The sequence below is a fragment of the Zea mays genome, chromosome 1 (assembly GCF_902167145.1).
Source record: "Zea mays cultivar B73 chromosome 1, Zm-B73-REFERENCE-NAM-5.0, whole genome shotgun sequence".
Lineage (NCBI taxonomy): Eukaryota > Viridiplantae > Streptophyta > Magnoliopsida > Poales > Poaceae > Zea > Zea mays.
The window spans coordinates 257,136,709-257,158,288 of record NC_050096.1 but is presented as its reverse complement, the minus strand read 5'-3'; positions in this window follow the sequence as shown (position 1 = coordinate 257,158,288).

Below are 21,580 nucleotides of genomic sequence, written 5' to 3'. Positions count from 1 at the left end.
TACATCTATTGCAAATAACAACATTTTCTACACAAGTTGTTGATTTACCAGTTATTTCTAACTTAGCATTCAAATCATCATTAATGCTCCTTAAGCTAGAAATCGTCTCATAGCAAGAAGATAATTCACAAGAAAGCATTTCATTTCTCTTAACTTCTAAGGCATGAGATTTTTGTGCTTCTACAAATTTGTCATGTTCTTCATACAACAAGTCTTGTTTTTCTAAAAGCCTATTCTTATCATTCAAGGCATCAATCAATTCATTAATTTTATCTACCTTGGTTCTATCTAGGCCCTTAAATAAACATGAATAATCTATTTCATCCTCATCACTAGATTCGTCCTCACTTGAAGAAGCATAAGTAGAGTTTCGAGTACATACCTTCTTCTCCCTTGCCATAAGGCATGTGTGACGCTCGTTGGGGAAGAGGGATGACTTGTTGAAGGCGGTGGCGGCGAGTCCTTCATTGTCGGAGTCGGACGAGGAGCAATCCGAATCCCACTCCTTGCCAAGATGTGCCTCGCCCTTTGCCTTATTATAGTTCTTCTTCTTCTCCCTCTTGTTCCCTTGATCCTGATCACTATCATTGTCGGGACAGTTAGCAATAAAATGACCAAGCTTACCACATTTGAAGCATGAGCGCTTCCCCTTTGTCTTGGTCTTGCTTGGCTGACCCTTGCGACCCTTTAGCGCCGTCTTGAATCTCTTGATGATGAGGGTCATCTCTTCATCATTAAGTCTGGTCGCCTCTATTTGTGCCACCTTGCTAGATAGCGCCTCCTTGCTTCTTGTTGCCTTGAGAGCAAGGGGTTGAGGCTCGTTGATTGGACCATTCAATGCGTCGTCCACGTACCTCGCCTCCTTGACCATCATTCGCCCGCTTACGAATGTTCCAAGAACTTCTTCGGGCGACATTTTGGTGTACCTGGGATTCTCACGAATATTATTCACCAAATGAGGATCAAGAACGGTAAAGGACCTTAGCATCAGTCGGACGATGTCGTGGTCCGTCCATCGCGTGCTTCCGTAGCTCCTTATTTTGTTGATAAGGGTCTTGAGCCGGTTGTATGTTTGGGTTGGCTCCTCGCCCCTTATCATCGTGAATCGTCCAAGCTCGCCCTCCACCAACTCCATCTTGGTGAGCAAGGTGACGTCGTTCCCCTCATGAGAAATCTTGAGGGTGTCCCAGATCTGCTTGGCATTGTCCAAGCCGCTCACTTTATGGTACTCGTCCCTGCACAAGGAGGCTAACAACACAGTAGTGGCTTGTGCATTTCTATGAATTTGTTCATTAATGAAAATAGGACTATCCGAGCTATCGAACTTCATTCCACTTTCCACAATCTCCCATATGCTCGGATGGAGAGAGAACAGGTGACTACGCATTTTGTGGCTCCAAAATCCGTAGTCCTCTCCATCAAAGTGAGGAGGTTTGCCAAGTGGAATGGAGAGCAAATGGGTATTTGTACTTTGCGGAATACGAGAGTAGTCAAAAGAAAAGTTCGAATTAACCGGTTTTCTTTTCTCGTAGTCGTTGTGGTCGTCGTCCTTTTGGGAAGAAGTAGACTCATCGCTGTCGTCGTAGTAGACGATCTCCTTGATGCGCCTCGTCTTCTTCTTCTTCCCATCTTTCCGTCTATGGCCCGAGCCCGAGTCGGTAGGCTTGTCATCCTTCGGCTCGTTGACGAAAGATTCCTTCTCTTTATCGTTGATCACGATACCCTTCCCCTTAGGATCCATCTCTTCGGGCGGTTAGTCCCTTTGTGAAGAGAACGGCTCTGATACCAATTGAGAGCACCTAGAGGGGGAGGGGGTGAATAGGTGATCCTGTAAAACTTGAAAACTTAAGCCACAAAAACTTGGTTAAGCGTTAGCACAGTAAATGCCAAGTGGCTAGAGAGGAGTCTCAACAAAACACAATAACCACAAGAAATCAATCACAGAGATGGCACGGTGGTTATCCCGTGGTTCGACCAAGACCAACGCTTGCCTACTCTACGTTGTGGCGTCCCAACGGACGAGGGTTGCAATCAACCCCTCTCAAGCGGTCCAAAGACCCACTTGAATACCACGGTGTTTTGCTTGCTTTTCTCAATCCTGTTTGCGAGGAATCTCCACAACTTGGAGCCTCTCGCCCTTACACTTGAAGTTCACAAAGAAGCACAGAGCAAGGGGGGATTAGCAACGCACACAAGACACAAGAATCAGAGTGTCAACACGCACACAAGTCGCAACAAGAGCTCGCAACACAACTCAATGAGTTCACAACTCCACTAGAGCTCTATATGCTATCACAATGAAACAAATGCGCGGAATCGAGGTCTTGGTGCTTAGGAATGTTGTAGGAATGCTTGGTGTTCTCCTCCATGCGTCTAGGGGTCCCTTTTATAGCCCCAAGGCAGCTAGGAGCCGTTGAGAGCAATCTAGGAAGGCTGATCTTGCCTTCTTTCGACTGGCGCACCGGACAGTCCGGTGCACGATTTCCTTCCAAAAATGGCGCAGTCGACCGTTGGCAGCCTGAGAGCCGTTGGCGCACCGGACATGTCCGGTGCACACCGGACAGTCCGGTGCTCCCTTCTAGTCGTTGGCTCGGCCACGTGTCCTACGCAGATTGCGCGGCCGACCGTTGGCCCGGTCGACCGTTGGCTCACCGGACAGTCCGGTGCACACCGGACAGTCCGGTGAATTATAGTTGTACATCGCCGGTGAATTCCCGAGAGCGGCCACTTCGCTCGAGCCAGCCTGCACCACCGGACACTGTCCGGTGCACCACCGGACAGTCCGGTGAAACCAGACTGAGCAGACTTTGGCTGAACTTGACCATCTCTTCTCCAACTCGATTTTTTCTGTTTCCAGCACTTAGACACAATACATTAGTCTATAAAATAATGTACTAAGTCTGAGAAACATATCTTTATCCTTGATTTGTGCTTTGTCCACCTTTTTACACTTAGGCACTTGTGTTGGACACTAAATCACCAAAATACTTAAAAATGGCCCAATGGCACATTTCCCTTTCACATGGTCCCAACAGTAGCCCCTTCCCGGTGCTAGATCGTTTTTCGTAACGAGCTTGATCCGTGAAAAAAGTCTCTTAGGCTTTAGGAAGCCGAATGTCCGAAAAACACCTTCCTTGAGCTCGTCGTCGAGAAACGATACAACTTTCAAGCGTGTAGCGGTCCCACCATGCAGGTTCACTGTTCTGGTTTTTGTGGCCCACCGTTCAGCGGGTGCGAGCAACTGTTTGCCTGGTGTAAAAATCCTGATGATTCACCTTCTTACCTGCAACACTATATAAACAGACGGGTAGGTGTGAAGTTACCACAACATTCATTGCTATTGCACTATTTTGCTGCCAAAATTTTCAACCATAGTCGAAGCTTGACTTTCGCATTCAAACGAAGCTCCAATTTAGTGTTTGCTTCGTCAGAAGAATAACTTCGGAAGATAAGGCTATTATTTTCTAAGAAATTTTTCAAGAAATTCAAAATTAAATGGCCAAAGTGCGCTCTACTGCTAGAGTTGAGCGCGAGGGAGACGAAGCCGAAGGTGCGGAAACTGTTCCTATCTCTAAAGCAATGAAGCGATCTGGATTGATGACATCAGAAGACATCCCTGCTGCTGAAGCAGAACAAGCAGATATTGAGGAGGCTGGTACTGACGATGATTACAATATCGCAGTACCGAGCAAACCCAGTCACCTGGAGTTCGGAAAGTCGACTATCTCGAAGGCTGATTTCCCAAAGATGGTGAAGTCGGGCTACTTCAGCGAAGATGAGAAAAAGATGATTCGCTTTGGTGGAGAAGAGATTACCCCGAAGCCACAAAAAGATGAAATAGTGATTTTTAAGAGTTTCCTCAAAGCTGGTTTGAGATTTCCTTTGAATAGGATGATTGTCGATGTGCTGAAAAAATTTGGGATCTATTTCCACCAACTAACTCCTAACGCTATTGTTAGGCTTAGTGTTTATATTTGGGCTCTCCGAAGCCAAGCAGTGGAGCCATTTGCCGAAGGTTTCTGCCGAGTATACGAGCTACACTACCAAACTAAGGCCAGAAAGGATGGACTACATGAAAATTTTGGTTGTTACAACTTTGCATATCGGAAAACTACAAAATTTCCTGTGATTAGCTATCAAAGCAAGTGGCCGGCAGGCTGGAAATCGGAATGGTTCTACGTCAAAGTTGATGACGACAAGGAGAAGCTTGTGCAGAGTCCGCTTGAACTAATCTTCGGAGAAACCCGACCTCAGTGCAATATGACACCAGAAGGTCCAACCCAAACGGTGTTGGCTGAATTCAGAATTATTGCAGAGCACATTGGCACTAGGGATTTGGTGCAGGAATTTCTGGCTTTCAAAGTATTTCCAACTATGAAGGAATGGGCTATGCCGAAGCTTAAAGGAGAGAAGAAAGAGGGGGAGCTTGTCCGACTACCCTATCATTATAAATTCAAGAAATATTTTAAGGCACCCTGCCAAGAATGGCTCGATACCATCGAAATAATGAGTACTGAAATTCTTGGAAATTATTCTAAAAAAGAGGACCAATTGATGACAGCAGCCTTCGGCACCCGGCCGAAACGAAGGCTAAACAGAGTACTTGATGATATAGGCTTTGGATATCCTGACTATGGGCGACTGGGTGGAGATGCTGGCGGCCCGAAGAGAAAAAGAATTGCCAGTGCCGTTGACGAAGAGAGCACCAAAGTGACAAAAAAGAAAAAGGAGATTTCTGAAAAGCTGAGTCCTGAAAAGTTGAGCCCTGAGCCGAAGGTGGCCGCTGCAAGAAAAAGGAAAACTGCATCTCCAGAACCAAAAACATTGGTTCGAGAAGAAGACACTCCTGTAACGCCTTCTGCTGCCGAAGTAGAAGAGATTATGAAGGTAATGACTGAACCCTTGCCTGTCAAGCTAAGTCCGCTGGCGCCGGAACTGACGAAGTTTTTTCAGAAGGACAAAGCAGCTTCGGCAGAAGAAAGTCCTGCAGTGCCGAAAAAACAAAGAATTATTCAAATAGCAGATGTGATTCATCAGACGCCGCCACCGGCGACAGTGTCAAAAATTGCTTTTGTCGAGACCGCTGAAGCCGAAGGCGCCGCAGCCGAAGCTTCCAGAGTGGAGACCACCGAAGCTGAAACCGGCGACGCCGAAGCTGCTGGGGCCGAAGCTGGGACAACGGAAGGTTCGAATCTAGAAACCACCCTTGAAGTTATTGACAATATTCTCTTGAAAATGGCTGAGGAAGAAGCTGTTGTGGCTGCGGTAACCACTGCAACTGGAAAGGGAAAGGAGCAGATCGATGACACTTTAGAAGAAGAAAATTTTAACTTTCAAGATTTGCTTGGACAGGAGCTAACAGGCTCCGAAAAAGAAGAGTTGAAAAAATATGCCATATCTTGCGGGTATAAGCCAGGGACTACGCTATTTGGTGGGGTCAACGAAGGGAAGCTAAGATGCCTTCGGAACCGCACTGAGGCCAAAGTTGTTAGAACCCTCTCCAAAAGCGTTGGCCTACCGAAACTAGAAGCTGACCTCTGCAGATATCAACGACACCATATCGCCGGAAGCCTGCTCTATGCTAATTTTAAGGTAACAAGATTTTTTTTTATTATTTTTTAGGTCATTTACTGACGAGGATTGTTTTGGCAGAGTATACTATTGAGTAAGGTTCTGAAAATGCAACAAGATCTCGAAGAAGAGAAGAACAAAACTATCATCAAAGATTTGGAAGAAAAAGTTGAGAATTACGAAGCTGTTCTGAAAAAGGACTTCACCATCCAGGACCTTGAAATCATGACTAAAGAACACGAAGGTGCATTAGAAAAGAAAGACTTTGTTATTCAGTCCATGGAAGGCTCCTTGGCTGAGGTCCAAGCCGAGAATAACAGCTTAAAGAATGAATTGATCAAACAACTAGAAAAATCTGAGCAGGAGAAGAAACACCTTGAAGCAAGTCTTAAAACTGAGATGGAAAAGAATTCAAATTTGCAAAAATCCTTGAAGGAGCTTCAAGAGAAATGCCTAAGCTTCGGCAGCCGATGCATGCAGCGGCTGAAGGATGTGTTTCATTCTATTGGAGCCAGCTCTGAAAAATTTACACCTTCAGCTGAAAACTTGCCCAACACAATAGAATATATTGAAGGCGAGGTTGAAGCTCTTGACAAAGTTATTGGTGGCCATGCTGACTTCTGCGCCCTGGTAGCTTCTCGGGGCACAGCTACCGCTTTTCTGAAGGCTGGCTGCACACATGGAAAAATTGTTAATAGGCCCAACTTCAGCTTATCATCATCAGATCTGATAGATATTCCAAGCCTAGCCCGAAGCATCGAGAATAGATTTATGACCCAGATTTGGGTAAATGGCGGACGGAAAATGGCGGGTGACGAAGCTCGAAGTCATCTTAAGCCGGTAAGAAGCTTATATTCGTTACTTTTACCTTCTCCATGAAATTTGCACCTTTCTTATTCTGTTCTTTAATATTCGTAGGATGACGAAGCTGAAGTATAACGAAGCTGAAGCATGACAAAGCTGAATCTTGATAGTTGCTACAATATTCTTTCCTGCAAAAATTCTGGAGAGACTTTTGTAATATTATTATGGAAAAACTCATGTAAATTTGTACATAACTTGTAATATATTTTGTTTCCGCTATCTGTGTACAATCTGCTTTGTTGTGGACGAAACTTCTTTTTTGAGCCGAAGGCGAAAAACACCTTCCCTTCTTTTCGTACATAACGAAGCATAAAAAAATTTCCTTTTTCGAAGTCTTTCCTCATTGCCGAAGCACCTGTCTTTTTTGTGTGATGTGATGATGATTCTATATATGTCTAAATGAATGTTTATGAATGCAAATGACATGATGAAATGTATTGTGGAGATGAATATTGAGAATGATTCAAATCTTTTCATTTTTCAGCTTCATCGTTTACTTTTCAGTGTATCAGCGTTGACTTTTCGCTGTAAGCCTCCCTTAGGAACTTCTTCATCTTTTACTTTCAGCGGAATCAACGTTGACTTTTCGCTGTAAGCCTCCCTTAGGAGCTTCTTCGCCTTTTACTTTCAGCGGAATCAGCGTTGACTTTTCGCTGTAAGCCTCCCTTAGGAGCTTCTTCGCCTTTTACTTTCAGCGGAATCAGCGTTGACTTTTCGCTGTAAGCTCTGCATTCCCTTAGGAACGACTTTTGAGCTTCTCCCTGTTTTCTTTTCTTTTCCCTTGGCATTTTACATTTTCATTTTTTGGGGGATATCACTTTTATAGAACCGAAATAAGGAAAGAAAAATTACATGTTGTGGCCCCATTAAAAACCTTTCTCCCCCTTTGGAAAGGAAAAGGGTGCCACAAAAAAGAATATAAAAAATTACATCAAATTAAACATAATATCGCCGAAGCTCATCCGCATTCCAAGACCTAGGGATGTCGTTGCCGTCCATATCCTTCAATCTATAGGAACTGGGTCTTGACGAAGATACTACCAAAAAAGGTCCTTCCCACTTCAGCTGTAATTTGCCCACTGTCTCAGGGTTAGCTACTCTTCGAAGTACCAGATGTCCTGGTTCAATGTTCTTCAGCTTAACCTTTCTGTCACGCCATTTTATTGTTTCGGCTTGATATTTATTGATATTTTCCACAGCCTGAAGTCTGATCCCTTCTATAGCATCTTTTTCCACTGAGCAATCAGCTTCGTCTTCACCTTCTGCCGAAGTTACCGTTCTTATTGATCCTGCTTTGGCCTCTTCCGGGGTTATTGCTTCATCCCCAAACAATAGTTTGAAAGGTGTAAAGCCTGTTGATCTTGACATGGTTGTGTTATGGCTCCACACCACTTTGATTAACTCGTCTGGCCACTTTCCCCTGGGCTGATTGAAGATTGACTTCATTATTCCTGTCATTATGATCCCGTTAGCTCGTTCGACAAGTCCGTTTGACTCCGGATGTCGAACTGATGCAAAGTGGATCTTCGTGCCAATTTGATCACAAAATTCTCTGAAAGCTTCAGAATCAAACTGTGTCCCATTATCCATAGTAATGGCCTTCGGCACTCCGAAGCGACAAACAATATTTTGCCAGAAAAACTTTTGAATAGTAACCGAAGTTAATGTGGCTAGCGGCTTTGCCTCAATCCACTTGGAAAAATATTCCACTGCTACTACAACATATCTTAAGTTCCCCTGTGCTGGTGGTAATAGACCTAGTAAATCAAGACCCCACCTTTGCAACGGCCAAGTGGGTTGTATTAATTGAGTTAAAGACGAAGGTTGTTTTTGATCTCTTGCACATTTCTGACAACCTTCGCACTTTTGGACTAAATCCGCTGCATCCGAAGCTGCCTTTGGCCAATAAAATCCTTGACGAAAAACTTTTCCAAGCAAAGGCCTAGATCCAATGTGAGATCCACACAGGCCTGCGTGTATTTCCTTCATTAATTCTATACCTTCGGATCTGGATAAACACTTGAGCAATGGGGAACAGACCCCACGCTTGTACAGCTCCCCTTCTATTATGACATATGGTCGAGCTCTTGCTTCTATTCTTTTGTTGTAAGCTTCGTCGTCTGAAAGAAAATTACCCTGAAGGAAAGAGATGATTTCAGTTCTCCAATCTTCACTATAGACAGGGGATATATTGAGGACCGCTCTTTCAAGAAGCTCGACCGAAGGTGCTTTTATTGTTTCGAAAAATACTTCCGAAGGTAAAGGCAGCCCCTGTGCTGCTGACTTAGCCAATAGATCAGCATATTCATTTTCTCCACGAGGAATATTTTTAACAGAGAATCCTTCAAAGGAAGCCTCGATCCTTCGGACTGTATCTAGATATTTTTCAAGCTTTGGATCTCTTGCTTTATAGCTCTTGTCAACATGACCAGAAATAACTTGGGAATCAGTTTTAAGAATGGCCCTTCTGACCCCCATTGCCTTTAACTTCCGAAGACCCAAGAGCAGAGCTTCGTATTCAGCAATATTGTTTGTACAGCTGAAATCAAGTCTTGCTGCATAACAAGTCTTAACTTTGGAAGGTGAAACCAACACAGCAGTTGCTCCTGCTCCGAAGGTTCCCCAAGACCCATCGCAAAACACTGTCCATGCTTCGGCATCTTTATTCATTTCTTCCTCCTGAGCCCCTAGCGTCCAGTCAGCAATGAAGTCTGCCAACGTTTGGGACTGAATCGAAGATCTGTGGACATAATCAATACAAAATTCATTGAGCTCTGCAGCCCATTTTCCATTCCTTCCAGTAGCTTCTCGGTTTCTCATAATATCCTTCAAAGGTTGTGAAGAAGGAACAATTATGTTGTAAGCTTTAAAATAATGCCGAAGCTTCCTGGAGGCCATCAAAACAGCATACAGTACTTTCTCCAATTCTGTATAATTTTTCTTTGATAAACTAAGAACTTCAGATACAAAATATATTGGGGCCTGCTTCTTGACTTGGCCTTCAAGCTTCTCCTGGACAAGTGCTGCACTTACCGCTGAGTGCGAAGCTGCCACATATAATAACAAAGGAGCCCCTGGCGTTGGTGGAGTTAGTGTTGTTAGATCTATCAAATATTGCTTCAGTTCTTCGAAGGCTCTCTGCTGGACTGGTCCCCATTGAAAAACTTCAGCTGACTTCAGTACTTCGAAAAATGGTAAATTTCTCTCTGCTGATCTAGATATGAATCTGTTGAGAGATGCCAGCCTTCCTGTCAATCTTTGAGCCCCCTTCTTTGTACTTGGTGGTTCCATTCGAAGTATAGCTTCGATTTTGCTTGGATTAGCCTCAATTCCCTTTGTTGAAACTAGGCAACCAAGAAATTTCCCCTTCTTCACTCCGAAGACACATTTTTCCGGATTCAGCTTTAAACCAGCCTGTCTAAAATTAGCGAAGGTCTCCTGTAGATCAGCAATGTGATTATCTTGCTTCGTGCTTTTTACAATGATATCATCAACATAAGTTAGCACATTCCTGCCTATCTGAGAATGGAGGACCTTCGCTGTCATTCTGCTGAAACTTCCTCCGGCATTCTTAAGCCCCTCAGGCATCCGAAGGTAACAATATGTTCCACTGGGGGTTATGAAGCTGGTTTTCGGTTCATCCTCCTTCTTCATCCAGATTTGGTGATAGCCTGAATAGCAATCCAGCAGGCTCATAAGCTCTGATGAAGTTGCTGCATCGACTAAGGAATCTATCCTTGGCAATGGAAACTCGTCCTTTGGACAGGCCTTGTTGAGATCAGTAAAATCGATACACATTCTCCATTTACCATTGGCCTTCTTTACCATAATAGTGTTAGCCAACCATTCTGGATATTTTACTTCTCTGATAACTCTGGCACTGAGAAGTCTTTTCACTTCGTTCCGAGCACCTTCGTCCTTATCATCAGACATCTTCTGAAGCCTTTGCTTTCTTGGTCTGAAGGATGGATCAACATTGAGCGAGTGCTCGATAACATCCCTGTTAACCCCGCAAAGATCATTAGCTGACCAAGCAAAAACATCTTTGTTGTTGAACAAAAACCTTATCAAGGTTTTCTCTTGTTCTTCGGACAGTTGAGATCCCAATAACACCTTCTGCTCTGCTATGTCCTCACATAAGAGCATGGGCTTCGGCTGATCAGCCGAAGCAGCTTTTTCCCTTCTGAACTTGTATTGCTCACAAGCTTCAGCTCCATCTATATTATGGATTGCTTTTGAGTCTGTCCAATTTCCTTCGGCCCTTCTGGCAGCTTCCTGACTTCCATGAATAGCAATGGGCCCTTGGTCCGAAGGTATCTTCATGCAAAGATAAGCTAGATGGAGAATTGCTTCGAAGGCATTGAGAGTGCCTCGACCAATGATTGCATTGTAAGGGTATTCCATGTCAACAATATCAAACACAACTTGTTCAGTCCTTGTGTTGTTGATAAATCCGAAGGTCACTGGCATTGTGATTTTGCCGAGTGCTACAATCTGCCTTCCTCCGAAGCCACAAAGGGGATGCGTGGCATCATGAATTTTGTCTTCGGGCTCTTGCATTTGTCTGAAGGCCTTAGCAAATATAATATCAGCTGCGCTGCCTGTATCAACCAAAACATTATGGACCAGGAATTCTTTGTTCACACAAGAGATAACCATAGCGTCGTTGTGTGGGTAATCCTTGAGTTGAAGATTCTCTTGAGAGAAGGTAATTGGAATGTGAGACCATCTTAACTTGATGAAGGGCCCCTGCACCCCGACATGTTGTACCCTTCTCTGTGCCTCCTTCTTCTATTTCTTGTTGGCTGGCTTTGAGCATGAACCGCCTGTTATCGGGAGTACCAGCTTTGGAGCCGAAGCAGCTCCGGCTTGAATGTTGGACAAAGCCATCAGCTTAAAAAAGTGGAAGTGAGTTCACCGGAGGTGGGCGCCAATGTTGGGGACTTGCTCTCAAATGCTATGAATCAAGAACAAGGCAACATAAAATGTTAAATATCAATGCCCTTCGTCCGTCGAAACATTATCTCCACAAGGATCAAATGAGCTTTGGACGAAGGTCACAAGCATAATATTACGAAGGTTTCACCTTCATAATTAAACTTATAGGGTTAATACAAAGTAAGGTAAAACATGAAACATTGGAGATAAATACATTGAAAATAAATAACATCATTCACATATACTATTATATGAATTTAAGATATTTGAACACAATGATTAGGTACATTTATACCTTTGCCTTAGCAAACAATAATTCCCGAGTGATGCGTTAGCAATTACAGGAATCCGTGAACAGTAAAGGAATAATGTTCACTATTTATAGGCACATGACACAGCTCATGAAGAATTACAATTATGCCCCTCATAAAAGTTTACAACAATGACTCAGACCTTTGAAGGCTAAAAGGTCATTTTATCTTTAAGTCGGTCCGACCCTTCGTCTTCGGATATGCTATAGTTCCGAAGCTTCGTGAATGGTATCTTCGACATCATGTTCAAGCAGCTTCAGCTGAAGCTGTTTCTTTTTGCAGGACCTTCGGCGACGAAGCATGGTCCCAACACTAACCATACGACAGTAGGTCAGTGAGTCATATCCACAGTTGCTCCTTGCGGTACTCTCTCACAATGACCGGCACACTAGTGGGCGGAAGCTGCAACAGGGAACAATGCAATCAATAGTGACCAAAGGGCCCACATGCGAATCAATACAACTTCTATTCGCATTTATTTCCAGTACAATTATGAGTAGTTCTAGTCTAGTTCTAGTTTAGCCTCCTGATCCCCAAATTCTTCGCCTCTCTTCGACTCAACGCCGATTAGAGGAGTCTAGGTCGGCCGGCCCGAGCCTAGACAACCCCTAGGATCTCTCCTCCCCGACGGGGTGCCTCCCGGGAGCGAGATCCAGGCGCCGTCGGCGATCTTCCGCCGCCCTTGCGTACGCGCGGACCGTCCGGCCCTAGGGCGCGGACCGTCCGGCCGTCAAGCAGGGAACCCGAGCTCCTGCACCAGGTCGCGGACCGTCCGGCCCTGTGCCGCGGACCGTCCGTGCCTGACCAGAGAGCACCGCCGCCTCACGCCAGGTCGCGGACTGTCCGACTCTGTGCCGCGGACCGTCCGCGCCTGACCAGAGGGCACCGCCGCTGGTTCTTTTGAAGTGAATGGCGCCTCCGAAAAGGCGTCAACATACTTTTTGGCGACTCCGCTGGGGAAGACATATTTAGACCTATCAAATCGGCCCTCAATGGCCGGTTCAAGGGATAGCTCTGATATTTCCCCAAGCAACATCATAGAGCCGACTTGGGATACCTTGTCGGCTGATGAACAGCTCCAGTTCGAGGAGCACAAGCAGCAGATGATCCAGGAGGCGAAAGCGAGGTTCTTGGCCAACTTCAAAGTGGACAGGAACAACAAGGTCGTCCGACATCGGGCAACAGATCCGGCTTCACTGCGACCCACGCCATACATCCCCAATGTAAGTAATACAAACGAGTTGCAATCTCTTAAGAATTATGTAGATGAACAGCGTGAACAAATGCAAAATATCATAGGGGACATGCAAAACGATTATAGGAGATTATCGCGTGCATTTGACAAATCTAGCATTGCAAATTTTCCATCACACGAGGTAGAATTAGGGGGTAACACGCGTAATACATCGGTTGTAGGTTGTCACGACCAGTCACAACCCCTTTATGGGATGCCGATGGACACGTACCCTGAGCAACCGCAAATCGGCAGCAAAACAGCCGATCTGCACATGCCCGGACCGTCCGCACGTGAGCGCGGACCGTCCGGGCCAGTCATGGTCGGGCCCATTTTTAATGAAGTACCCAGACACGCACCCGAGCCACCACATATGACATAGAACCCAAACTACCCAGTCGGACGGTCCGCATACAACGACGGACGGTCCGCATATAATCACGGACGGTCCGGGTACATATCTGGACAGTCCGCGCATGAGTCTTTTGAGGAGGATTATTACCTGAATCCTCGCCCGTCCCAGCAACACTTCCCATCACACTATGCAATGCACCAGCCCATTAATTCAGGATCCAGAGCCCAGAAAAGCTTTTCGGCCCCACCTAGAAGGCCGGAAAGAAACGATCAAACTTATGAGCCATATAGGGCAAATGGAAATGCACCACGTAGCTCAAACCAATGGGGGGAACGACAACATACTAACATGCAACCAACCCCACCTATGTTTGACCAGAGAGCCGGTGGTCTTGCACCAGCTGCCATTGATATAGTGAGGGAAGAAATAGCCGGGGCGTTCCGAGATAAGCTCGGAGTAAGCATGATCCCTGGGGGGCAATCATATCGGAAACCTTATGACAGCCGATTTGATCACCACCCGTTCCCACAGGGAACTAGAATACCCGAATTCGCAAAATTTTCGGGTGATCAAGGGAAAAACACGCGCGAACATATAGGCCAGTTCTTAGCACAATTGGGAGAATTGGCCGACACAGAGGCATTTCACGTGCGTTTATTTTCATTATCACTAACAGGAACCGTGTTTGCATGGTATGCCACTTTACCTCCTAATTCAATTTCATCATGGGGGGATCTAGAACAAAAATTTCATGATCATTTTTTCTTCGGTGCCTATGAGTTGGATTTGGTAGATTTAGTGTCATTGCGACAGACAAAAGATGAATCGGTTAATGATTACATCCGGAGATTCCGAGATACAAGAAACCAATGCTTTCAAATTCATTTAGCAGAAAAACAGCTAGTAGGATTAGCCTTTAATAGTCTACGATATTATTTAAAAGAAAGATTAGAAGGCATCCAATTTTTTACACTATCACAATTACACCAGAGAGCTTTGGCTTGCGAAAGTCGGAGTAAAGAAACTGCTAAAACAATGTGTCACAACGTACATATAGTAGAATGCGACCAAAGTAGCTCAGATGACGAATCAGCAGAAGTGTACGCTGCTGAAATGGTTTGGCCAAAACAGGCCAAATCTTCGGCTTGTTCCTCCTTACAGCCGGTTCAAAAGAAACGACAAGAGGAGGTTAAGTTTACGTTTAATGTCGGTAAGTGTGATAAGATATTTGATGAGTTACTCAAAAATGGCAATATTAAAATAAATCACACTGTTCCATCCGCCGACGAGCTAAAACGTCGTGCGTACTGCAAGTGGCATAACTCATTTTCTCATGCCACTAATGATTGTAATGTATTTCGGCGACAGATTCAATCGGCCATTAACGAAGGACGATTGGAATTTCAGGAAATGCAGGTGGATACAGAGCCCTTTCCGATGAACATGATTGACTTTGAGGGCAAAAAAGTCCTGGTTCGGCCAAATACAGCCGATAAAGGCAAAGGCAAGGAAACAATCATCGGCAATGCTAAAAAGGCCGATGGGGATTGTAAAGTTTCTTGCAGAAAAGTGGTGGCCGAGAAGACTCCCGATGGAGGGGAGACCCTGAAGGTGACCATCACAGCCTCTAACACTGGGGGGCAAGCGCAGACAGGGAGACAGTTGCGGGAACCCGTGCTGCGCATCACGGACAGTCCGCCATCCAGGCGCGGACGGTCCGACACTTCTCCGGACGGTCCGGAGGACTCCAGCGGACGGTCCGGCCATGCTCAGGACTCGCAGCGACCACGTACCTTCAAATCACGACGACCAGAGATAGGTACGTGGAAAACAAATACATTTAAAGCAGCTGGTCGGCTGATCAAGCCTGGCCCGACTTTCGATCAATTGCTATCTAAATACGTTAAAAAGAAGGCCGGCCCCAGTGACCGGCCACCAAAGCGACCCCGCTCACCCATTCATGAGCAACGTCAGGTCAGGCCGATTGGACCACCTCACCAATCGGATGAAATGAAAGGTCCTATTGTACAATTGAGACCTAACATGCCGACATGGACACCTCCACCCCCTTATCCATCTATGCCATATCCATACACATACTTACCTCCACCATATGTCCCAAATCAAATGTGGGGCATGCCACCATATCCATTTGGGATGCCATAGTACCCCGCCTGGGGGGCACCCCAAACTTCCGTTTTTGATAGGTTGGCGCCGCCAGTGCAAGACCGATTGAGCGCTCTGAATCCGGTCACCAGGCACAGGCCCAACAAGATTGCCGGACTACTCGGCCTCCTAGGCCGACCAATCCGGCAGGGGGGCATATGACTGTAGCAACTCAAAGAACAACAAAAAAGGACATCATCAAAATAGGCACTACAGATGTTGTCATACAGGGAGACAATAAAGGGCCGATGATTTTCGGCGAATCGGCCAACACAACCGAAAAGGATACGACTACCATCAAAATAGCCGATCCAAAATACTCCATGCCTCGATGGTGCCCAGCGGGATTGACACGATCCCAAAAGAGAAAATTACAGCGCCTAAGAGCAAAGGAGAGCCAGGAGAAGGAGGCGGAAAAGACATTTAATGACACACATCCACTATACCCGCCACCGCAAAAGAAATGGAGACCGAAGGCCGTTAAGAAAAAACAAACGGCCACAGAAATAGAAAGTCAACCTGCACCAGGCGCGGACCGTCCGACCCCCGCGCACGGACCGTCCGCCGTTCACCAGGAAGGCTCTGGACAACCTGCACGAGGCGCGGACCGTCCGGCCCCCGCGTGCGGACCGTCCGCCGTTCACCAGGAAGCCTCCAACGACACGACAACATCAATGGAAGAGGACGACCTGCTGGGAGAAGACCTGGTCGACTACGAGGCTTCTCCAGAATGCCCAGGTATGGATGTAAATATTATTACATTTTCTGCCGATTGTACTATCATCGGCGACGATGAACCTGTTGTTGCCTAGTTTGATTTTGGTCCTAAAGAAGCCGCCTTTACTAAACCAAAGGAATCGGTAAATCATTTAAAGCCGCTCTTCGTGCGCGGCCACATTGATGGAATACCGATTGCTAAGATGTTGGTAGATGGAGGGGCGGCTGTAAATCTAATGTCTTATTCATTGTACAGAAAATTAGGTAAACAAGATGACGAACTTGTCAAAACCAACATGATCCTCAGCGGTGTTGGAACTGATAGTTCGATCAAAGCCAGGGGAGTCACGTTCGTTGAATTAACCATCGGGACTAAGACCCTTGCCGCTGCATTCTTCGTCGCTGATGTAGAAGGAAATTATAGTTTAATCCTAGGCAGAGATTGGATTCACGCCAATCAATGTATACCTTCTACATTACATCAAATGCTAATAAAATAGGTAGGCGATGACATAGAACAAGTACACGCTGATGTATCGGCCTGCATCGTTGTGGCCGATGCCCCTGTACTCTGGACTTATGAGACTGCTACATGTCTCACAGGAGTAGATTTTTCTGATTATCAATTCATAAGTATAGATAAGAAAGGTTTCATTCCTGTAATGCTAGAGCCGATGGAGAATCGGCTAAATCCTAAATAAAGTTTAAATAATGAATACACACAAAGTTCATGAGTCCCTGGTCACGGACAGTTCGGCTTTCAAGGCCGGATGGTCTGGTCTTTCACAAAAGGGTTCGGACTTTAAGACCGAACATATATCACATCCAAAGGATAGTATTATGGATGATCCGGTCCCCGAGACCGGAAAGTCCACCGTCATACAAAGATCATCTAATTCCTCTGTGGGGAACATGATAGAGGAATTCAGAGATCTTGATAAACTAGGACAGGGGTTTACATCGGCCGATCCTTTGGAGGAGATTGACATATGAGATGGTAAACTCCAAGGCCGACTTTTGTAAAAAAGACCCTGGAGACCGATCCTAGAGATGAGATGATCGGTCTATTGAAGGAATATTCAGATTGCTTTGCTTGGAATTACACTGAGATGTCTGGATTAAGCCGAGAGATCGTAGAGCATCGGCTGCCTATTAAGTCTGGTTTCAGACCTTTCAAGCAAAGAGCTAGAACATTTCGTCCAGATCTTCTCCCACGCATCAAGGACGAAATCCACCGGCTGCTAGAAGCTGATTTTATCAGACCTTGCAGATACGCAGAGTGGGTCTCCAATATTGTGCCGGTGGAGAAGGAGTCAGGTAAGCTTAGAGTATGCATTGATTTTCGCAATTTAAATAGAGCAACTCCTAAAGACGAATATCCCATGCCCATAGCCGACACATTAATCAATAATGCATCAGGGAATAGAATTATTAGCTTCCTTGATGGTAATGCCGGATATAATCAGATTTTCATGGCCGAAGAAGATGCGTCTAAAATGGCCTTTATATGTCCAGGCTTCATTGGTTTATTTGAATGGGTTGTCATGACATTTGGTCTGAAAAATGCTGGTGCTACTTATCAGAGGGCTATGAATTTGATCTTCCATGAATTGTTAGGAAACACTGTGGAAGTTTACATTGATGATATTGTAGTCAAATCGGCTGAGTTTAGTTCTCATATAGCTGATTTGCGCAAAGCCTTTGATAAAATGTGTCAGTATGGTTTGAAAATGAACCCACGTAAATGTGCTTTTGGAGTGTCAGCTGGTAAGTTTTTAGGATTTGTCATACATGAACATGGTATAGAGATAGACCCTGACCGAATCAAGTCTATTCGGAATGTGGGACCTCCGACCTGTAAGGTCGAGGTACAGAGGTTTCTCGGCAAGGTGAATTATTTACGAAGGTTTATTTCTAACCTAGCCGGGAAGATTGATGCGTTCACCCCTATTCTTTGGCTTAAGAATGATGCCGAATTCGCTTGGGGGGCAGAACAGCAGGAAGCATTTGATCTCATCAAAAAATACTTATCTTCGGCTCCCGTATTAAAAGCACCACGAGCAGGAGTACCATTCCGATTATACATTGCAGCTAAGGATAAGGTCATTGGGTTGTTCTGACACAAGAAACTGAGGGGAAGGAGCATGTGGTGACATATCTAAGCCGAAGGTTGGTGGATGCTGAAACAAGGTACACTTTTATTGAAAAGTTATGCTTATGCTTGTTTTATGCATGCACCAAATGTAGATGTTATTTACTGTCTAGTCATTGCACTGTTTCTGGTCAAGCCGATGTGATCAAATACATGTTGCATAACCCAATTATGAGTGGTAAAATTGGTAAGTGGGCTTATGCACTCATAGAATATGATTTGGCCTATGAACCATTGAAATCTATGAAAAGCCAAGTCGTAGCGGATTTCATTGTAGAACATCGGGTTAATGATATTCATGAACTAGACATGTCATACCTCACTATTACTCCTTGGACTTTATATTTTGATGGATCGGTTTGCAATGAAGGGCAAGGAATTGGCATTGTGCTTGTTTCACCAAGTAATGTCTCCTTTGACTTCTCTAGCCGATTGAAAACTTATTGCACTAATAATCAAGTTGAATATGAGGCCCTCCTATTCGGCTTAGAACTTTTAAATGGTATGGGAGTAAGACATGTGAAGGTATTTGGTGATTCTCAGCTGGTTGTCCAACAAGTGTTAGAAGAGTATCAATGTTTTGATGGTACTCTAAATAGTTACCTTGAAAAATGTTGGAGCATAATCCATTCTTTTGACGAATTCAGTATTCGGCATATCTCTAGAATTGAGAATCATAGAGCTAACAATTTGGCACAAGATGCATCAGGTTATCGGATAAAGAGAGGGAAATTTCACAAAACTGAAAATCTGATGACCAGTGCAGAGCCAAATTCCCAGGTCGCGGACCGTCCGCGTGATGACGCCGGACCGTCCGGGGTTACCAGAAATGTTCTCTTAATTGATTCGGCTGACAATGAAGCCGATGCAAGTGATTAGAGGACACCTATACTTAATTATTTACGAGATCCCAATATCAGGACAGATAAGAACATTCGGCGAACAGCTTTCAAGTATGTTTTGATGAGTGATGAACTTTACCGCCGAACAGTCAATGACATCCTGCTTAAGTGCTTGGGCCCAGATGATGCTATATTAGCCATGGCCGAAGTACATGAAGGAATTTGTGGTACTCATCAATCGGCTCCAAAGATGAAGTGGTTGTTGCGAAGGTCTGGTTTTTACTGGCCTAGTATGGTAGCTGATTGTTTCAAGTACTACAAGGGTTGCCAAGTGTGTCAAAAATTCGGCGACCTACAGTTGGTCCCTGCATTCGAATTACATCCTATCATCAAGCCTTGGTCGTTCAGAGGATGGAGATTAGACTTTATTGGAGAAATTCATCCTTCATCATCAAAGGGGCATCGGTTTGTGTTAGTTGCCACTGACTATTTCACCAAATGGACTGAAGCCGTTGCTCTAAAGAACATGACGCACAAGGAGGTAATTGAGTTCATAACTGAGCATATTATTCATAGATTCGGCATTCCCCAGACCTTGACTACAGACCAAGGTACTTCTTTTATGTCGAAGGAGGTACGTGAATTTGCTGAATTATACAGAATTAAGCTGCTTAATTCATCCCCATATTATGCTCAGGCCAATGGACAGGTCGAGTCTAGTAATAGGACATTGATTAATTTGATAAAAAAGAAGATATCTGATAATCCTAAACATTGGCATAAGATTTTGTCTGAAGCTTTATGGGCTCATAGAATATCTAAACATAGGGCTACTAAAGTATCTCCTTTTGAGCTTGTCTATAGGCAGGAAGCAGTGTTGCCTGTGGAAATAAGTTTGAATGCTGTCAGGTTCGCCAGACAAAATGATCTAACTGCTACTGATTATTATAATTCAATGATGGATAACATTGATGAGGTGACCGACAAGAGGATGATAGCTTTGGGAGCAATAGAAAAGGACAAGATCATGGTAGCCAGGGCCTACAACAAGAAGGTCAAAGCAAAATCATTCCAAGTAGGGGACCTGGTGTGGAAGATCATTCTGCCTCTAAGGAATAAAGACCGGAAGTTTGGGAAATGGTCGCCAAGCTGGGAGGGTCCTTATAAAGTAAAACATGTGATGTCTGGCAACGCCTATTTGCTACAAACATTACAAGGCAAGGATTTGCCTAAGGCTTTGAATGGGCGTTTCCTCAAACAGTATCATCCTAGTATGTGGCAAGATGCCTAAGAAAACCGATGTAATCACATCGAGTTAGTTGCTTTTGGTTTGCTCAGCTTCACCAAAAGGCAGGGGGGCATATGTTGAACACCATTTTGAGCCTGGCGGACGGTCCGGCCCTAAGGTCGGACGGTCCGCGGTCCGGACAGTCCGCGCCTGTGGGCCGGACGGTCCGCGCATGCGCAGAGCAGTTTAGGGTTCCGAGTTTTGTGATATGTTTGTTGGCTAGATTTGCGGAATTAGCTCGGAATCCAGTCGTGCAAAGGGTCCAGCCCCCCTCCTCTATAAAAAGAGAGGTCTACGGCCGATTTGTAATTATCAATCGAATCAATACAACTTCTATTCGCATTTATTTCCAGTACAATTAGGAGTAGTTCTAGTCTAGTTCTAGTTTAGCCTCCCGATCCCTAAATTCTTCGTCTCTCTTCGACTCTACGCCGATTAGAGGAGTCTAGGTCGACCGGCCCGAGCCTAGACAACCCATAGGATCTCTCCTCCCCGACGGGGTCCCTCCCGGGAGCGAGATCCAGGCGCCGCCGGCGATCTTCCGCCGCCCCTGCGTACACGCGGACCGTCCGGCCCTAGGGCGCGGACCGTCCGACCGTCAGGCATGGAACCCGAGCTCCTGCACCAGGTCGCGGACCGTCCGGCCCTGTGCCGCGGACCGTCTGCGCCTGACCAGAGAGCACCGCCGCCTCACGCCAGGTCGCGGACCGTCTGGCCCTGTACCGCGGACCGTCCGCGCCTGACCAGAGGGCACCGCCGCTGGTTCTTTTGAAGTGATTGGCGCCTCCGAAAAGGCGTCAACACTTAGTTCAAAGGTCGAGCATTACTTGGTTCATACATAAATTGCCAGCTGCTTCTACAGAAACTGTACAAGTGCCATGAGTATATATTCAAAGAGGCAAAACACTATGTTGAAGATGTAGGATACATAGAATTTATTATGGTTAATTTGAATGCTGCCTATGTATACAGAACAAGACGCCTAATAAAACCAGTTCAAGCGGATTAAACTATTTGCATGGTTCAATACTTTAACTATTCTTGGTGCCTGGTCTCTTTGGAAGCACAGGTATAGCTGTGTCTTTGATAGACAGTCCCCTTGTCTGTTTCCAGCTATTCATATAGCTAACCAAAAGATGGAT